Below are 6,623 nucleotides of genomic sequence, written 5' to 3' on the forward strand. Positions count from 1 at the left end.
TCAGGGGAAAAGTTCAAAGATTGATTGCAATTTCCTTTTAGAACTTCAGTTTAAAAGAAAAATTCAAAGAGCTAACATTTTATCTTGGAACTTAAATTCAGGGGAAATAGTTTATTTTTCCCCAAGTGAACTAATAGAAAAGTACATTGATAACAATCCTCCCAAAATATATTCAAAAGCCTAAGAAAAGGTTATTTCTTTCAAAAAGGTCACGTGGCTAGTCAAACAAAATTTCATTCAAAATTCATTCTGATTTCAAATTTCATGGTCTAAGACAACCACACCCAAAGTCATAAGAGTAAGGAAACATATAGGTCTAAAATAATTCCCTATGATCAATTTCACCTCCACGTGTATAATAATGATGGGTGATACGTGTGATGAGAACCCCTTTAGAAACCATTGAGAAGAACCCACAACCAGATTGATAAGAACCTAAGAAAGCCAATGTGATAAGAATTCAGATAAAAGATCCACACCATTGAGAAGCTAAGTCTCAAGAACCTGGATTGATATATAAGATGCCACAAAGGTTAGCAACTCCTTTAATAAGTTGAAAGTTCTTTCAAAAATAAGTTGAGAATCAATGGTATTAAGCTTGAAATCTATTCACAGGAACATAAAAGAGTTTTTATATGAGGTGGCTAACCATAACTTAACTTAAAAACACAAGAAAAACCCTAAATTTAAAAACCCGGAGCCACATGGGCCCTGGCCTGTAGAGCCATTGATTTTAAACGAGTTATAACTTGGGCATATGATGTTGGATTTAGGCCCACAATATACAATTTTGAAGCTGTCAACGTAAGGAATGCAACTACAACTTTATAATTATTTTTCCAACTGTCTTCTATTTAAAAAATCATCCTCTCTATTAGGATCAAGTGCTTACCACTAGGTCAAAAGTCACAACTGATGACTAAGATGCAACTTTATTTCCTTAAACCATGGAAGTGTAGAGCTTCACACTAAGCGGTGGGTGGACATGAGGGGTTGCACATATTTCTGCCAACGGGCCAACCATTACGCCCTAGGTAACCTTCTGTACTTTTATGAAGGATGTTGGGGTCCCATAACCCGTAGAAATCCTTACACAGAAGGATGTTATACCTGCAAGCATATAGAAGGATGTTGTGGCCCCATAACCCCAACACTCTCCAACGCCTGCCACCTCGTTAGCTCGAATCAAGTATACCAAAGCCAATACCTCATCTTTCAAGCCCATCTTAAATATTTGTTTCCTAGAAATTGAAGTTGAATTGAATTCATCCAAAGTAGCTTAAACAAATCCTTGTATTGCTTCATTGACCTTCTTAGCTGGTGCTCTCCTAATTGGCCCTTTTGGAACAAACAACAGATCTTTAATGCTCTGAGCACTTTGGATCACATAAACGTGTTGTTAGGAGGAGAGCTCAAGGCAAAACCATAAATCCATGTCACCCACCATCTATATATAAGGACCATTTCTATAAAAAAAAAAGGGTATTTGGCCTCCATGAACATTGTTCATCTTAGAGAGAGAAAAATTCTCATTTTTTTTCTTTAATTTTAATCAAACACTAATTTAGTTGTCGGAGTGCCTTTTTTAGGAACTCACTTTTTTGGAGTCGAAGCAACGATCGTGATAAGTTCTTCATAAGATACAAATACGTGTGACGGTAAAAATCTAGTGCCGTCAGGATCAAAGGAGGAAGTGTTTTAATTTTAGGTTATTTTTCCTAGGATATTGGGATAATAGAAACTTTAAAGCCTAAGAGGTTTATCCTAGGTAGTTTGTTCATTAAATCTTGGTGGTTTCTCATAGTGATCTTGGGATTGTATTAATCATGAAACCTTAAAAGAAGGTTTATCCTAGAAATCCTGAAACCGTAGGAAACTAAGAGGTTTAACCTAGGTGATTTGTCCTAAGAACCTTAAAACTTAGGAATCTTGGAGGTTAAGAACCTCGAAACCTAGGACACTTTACCTTAAGTAGTTTCTTCTAGGAACCTTAGAGGCTAGGAACCTCGGAACCTAAAAGCCTTGAAGGTTTTATCCTAAATGGTTTGTTCTAAGAACCTTAGAGGTTAGGAATGTTGGACCTATTGAACCTTGGCGACTGAAAATCTTGGAACAAAAAAAGGGTTATGCTAGGTGGTTTGTCCTAGGAAACTTAAAACCTAGGAACTTTGGAGGTTTTGTCTAGGAACTTTAGAATCTAGGAACCTAGGAACTTAGGAACCTTAGAGGTTAGGACCCTTGGAACCTATGAGGTTTTACCCTATATTGTTTGTCGTAAAAACCTTGGAACCTAGGAGGTTTTATCCTAAATAGTTTGTCATAAGAACTTGGAATTTAGAAATCTAGGAGGTTAATCTTAGGTAGTTTGTGCTAGAAGCCTAGGAATGTAGGTGGTTTAACCTAGGAACCTTATAATGTAGGACCTCAGACTTTAATAGGTTTTGTCCTAGATGGTTTGTCTTAAGAATTAATGAACCTCAAAACTTACAAGGTTTTATCCTAGGTGGTTTGTCTTATGAACCTTGGAACTTTGGAGGATGGGAAACTTGGAACATAGGAGATTTTATTCTTCGTAATTTGTCCTAGGAACCTTGGAGGCTGGAAAACTCAGAACTATGAGGTTTTATCATAGGTGGTTAGTCTTAGGAACCTTAAAACCTAGGAACCTCGGAGGCTAGAAACCTCAGAACCTAGGAGGTTTTATATTAGGTTATTTGTTCTAGGAATGATCCTTGAAATCTTAGAACCTAGTAGGCTAGGAAGCTGTAAATGTAGGAAGTTAAGAGATTTTATCCTATGTGTTTTATCCTAGAAATTTTTATCAATCTCTTTATGAGCTTTCTAGGGACCATTTTTACTTGGGCTCTAGTTGTGGCCATTCTATTTTTGGTCCATTTAGGATCAAAACTTCGTTTTCATTAATTTCTACAATCTTGAATTATCTTGTATTTCTTTAATTTGCTAATAAGTGTAACAAGATTAGCACACTATTAATAGAGGATAAAGTTAAATAACACCAACAGCGGCATGAATGGTCAATATTATTATTTGATTCTATCTAATATTAAAGTTCAAACATGCATTCTCTGAAATTGATATATTATGCTTGCATTTGTATAATTTCCTTTTTAAAAATACAACCAATACCTTAATTTCATCCATAGAATATTGTATTCACTGTAATTAATTTATTTCATACCTATTTATTAATTATTTATTAAATGTCCCAAGGATTGCAAGAATCATGTCCCATTCATCATTAATTTCTAACTTTTGTGTATCTGCATTAAAAGAAAATGAGAGGACTTGCCATGTGTTTATCGCTTCAGATAAAAGAAACTATTCTGGGGAAAATAACACTAATCCTATTTCGAGGGAATAACACCCAAGGAAAAATTCATTAGGAACTTATAGAAATAACAAGAGGATGAATTTGACTCATGCCGATTCCAAAATCCACGGTTGAAGGAAAAAAGTAATAAGTTATTTGAAGTAATCTGCAAAGAGATGTTAGCAAAAATAGAGGAAAAAATAGTAATAAACATCACAAGTCCTCACATGTGTACACTTGAGATGTCACTCTACTCATGTTTACACTCAAATTGGCTTTTACACAAAGTTGTGCTCACCATTCTTATATTTTCTCAGTCAAGTTCTTTAGGAATTAATCACTCAATCAAGGGAAAAGCACTAGAGTGTAATCCCTATAACAATCACGGTCCAAGAAATAAGAATGAAAAAAAAACAAAGGAATAAGAAAATAGGAAAAAAGAATAACAAAACAAAGAAACAAAGAAGATCACCAAATATGATTATGATGATGATGATGATGATTATTATTATTATTATTTTATTTTTTATTCTTTTTGTAAACCCTAAATAACTAAAATTTGAATGAATTTAGGGAAAGAAATAGGTAAAATTTACGGATTTAAGGAAATAAACCACAAGGATGTAAAATTGATAAAACGAAAACCCTAAAAAAATTGTTCATGCGGCATTGTTCACGACTTTGTTCATGGCATTGCTCACAACTTTTTTTTTTTCATAATACGAGAACAAGAATAAAAAACCTCAAACAAGAATGGAAAACAATAAAGATAGGTGAATTTGACTTTGATGCCTAAGCTCTTATACCAACTGATGAGAACCCCTTTAGATCTAGCTAAAAAAACCCACAACTAGATTGATAAAAACCCAAGAAAGCCAATAAAGATCCAAACCCTTGAGAAGCTAAGTCTTAAGAACCCGGATTGCTAAATAAGAAGCCACAAAGGTTAGCAACTTCTTTGATAAATCAAAAGTTCTTTCAAGAACAAGTTGAGAAAATCCTCTCAATGATATTTAACTCAAGATTATCAAAATCTGTTCAAAAGAACATAAAAGAGTTTTTATTTAAGGTGGCTAACCCAAATTTAACTTAAAAGCACAAAAAAACCTAAAATTCAAAACCCGGAGCCACATAGGCCTGACCTGTATAGCCATTGATTTTAAATGGGCCGTAACTTAGGCATATGATGTCAGATTTGGGCCCACAATATACCGTTTTGATGCTTTCGATGTAAGGAATGCAGTTATAGCTTTAAAATTATTTTTCAGACCTTATTCTACTTCAAAAATTGTCCTTTTTGACTCTCACCACCTCATTGGCTCGAATCAAGTATACCAAGGCTGGTTCTTTATCTTTCAACCCGTTCTTGAATATTCATCACATGGAAATTAAAGTTCAATTGAATTCACCCAAAGTAGCTTGAACAAATCCTTTTATTACTTCTTTGATCTTTTTAGCTCGTGCTCTCGTAATTGGTCCTTCTGGAACAAGGAACGGATTTTTAATCTCTGAGCACTCTCGATGATATCAACGTGTCATTAGGAAAAGAGCTCAAAGCAAAACCCTAAATCCATACCACCCACCATCCATATATAAAGACCATTTTTATGAGAAATGGGTCTTTGGCCTCGATGAACACTGTTCATCTTAGAGAGAGAAAATTTCTCCATATTTTTTATTTCTTTAATTTTGATCAAACACTAACTTGGGTGTCAAAGTGCCTTTTTCAGGAACTTACCCCACCAGAATTAAGGCCAGCTATCATGGCAAGTTCTCCACAAGTTACAAATACATGTAAAGGTAAAAATGTAGCACCTTCAGGATGAAAAGAGGAAGTGTTTTAATTTTAGGTTATTTTTCCTAGATTATTAGGATCATAGAAACCCTTGAGCTTAAAAGGTTTATCCTAGGTAGTTTGTTCATGAAATCTAGGTGGTTTTTCCTAGGATCTTGGGATCATATTAATCATGAAACCTTAGAACCTTGAAGGTTTATCCTAGAAATTTTGGAATCTTAGGAAATTAACAGGTTTAACCTAGGTGATTTGTCCTAAAATTCTTGGAACCTATGAAGCTTAGAGGTTAGGAATCTGGAAACCTAGGACACTTTATCCTAGGCGGTTTGTCCTCGAAACCTTGGAGGCTAGGAACCTCGAAACCTAAGAACCTTAAAGGTTTATCTTAGATGGTTTGTTATAGGAACCTTAGAGGTTAAGAATGTCAGAACCTATGAACCTTATTACCTTGGAGACTAAAAACCTTGGGAACCTAATAGGGTTATGCTAGGTGGTTTGTCCTAGGAAGCTTAGAACCTAGGAACCTAGGAGGTTTTTCCTAGGAACTTTAGAATCCGGGAACCTAGGAACTCAGGAACCTTAGAGGTTAGGACCCTTGGAACCTATGAGGTTTTACCCTATATTGTTTGTCGTAAAAACCTTGGAACCTAGGAGGTTTTATCCTAACTGGTTTGTCCTAAGAACTCGGAACTTAGAAATCTAGGATGTTTATCTCAGGTGATTTGTATTAGGAACCTTGAAATGTAGGTGGTTTGTCCTAGGAAACTTGGAATGCAAGAACCTCCGACTCTAATAGGTTTAATCCTAGGTGATTTGTCCTAAGAACTTAGAACTTTAGAGGATATGAAACTTGGGACCTAGGATATTTTATTATTTGTAATTTGTCCTAGGAACCTTAAAGGCTAGAAAACTTGGAACCTATGAGGTTTTACCCTAGGAAGTTAGTCTTAGGAAACTTAAAACCTACGAACCTTGGAGGCCAAAAAAACTAAGAACCTAGGAGATTTTATCTTTGGTGGTTTGTTCTAGGAATGATCCTTGAAATCTTGGAACCTAGTAGGTTAGGAACCTCAAAACCTAGGAACTTAAGATGTTTTATCCTATGTGTTTTATCTTAGAAATTTTTATCAATCTCTTCATGAGCTTGCATGGGACCATGTTTATTTGGGCTCTAGTTGTGCCCATTTTATTTTTGGTCCATTTAGGATCAAAACTTCTTTTTTTTTTAAATTTGCAAAATCTTGAATTATCTTGTATTTCTTTAATTTGCTAATTAAGTGTTACAAGATTAGCACATTATTAGTAGAGGATAAAGTTAAACAACACTAACAAGCGCCATGTAAGGGCAATATTATTACTGGATTCTATCTAATATTAAAGTTCGAACATGCATGCTTTGAAATTGAAATATTATGCTTGGATTTGTATAATTTCCCTTTAAGAAATACAACTAGTACCCTAGCTTCGTCCATTGAATATTGTGTTCACTGTAATTAA

Source organism: Citrus clementina, unplaced genomic scaffold, assembly GCF_000493195.1.
Source record: "Citrus clementina cultivar Clemenules unplaced genomic scaffold, Citrus_clementina_v1.0 scaffold_2, whole genome shotgun sequence".
Taxonomy (NCBI): Eukaryota; Viridiplantae; Streptophyta; class Magnoliopsida; order Sapindales; family Rutaceae; genus Citrus; species Citrus x clementina.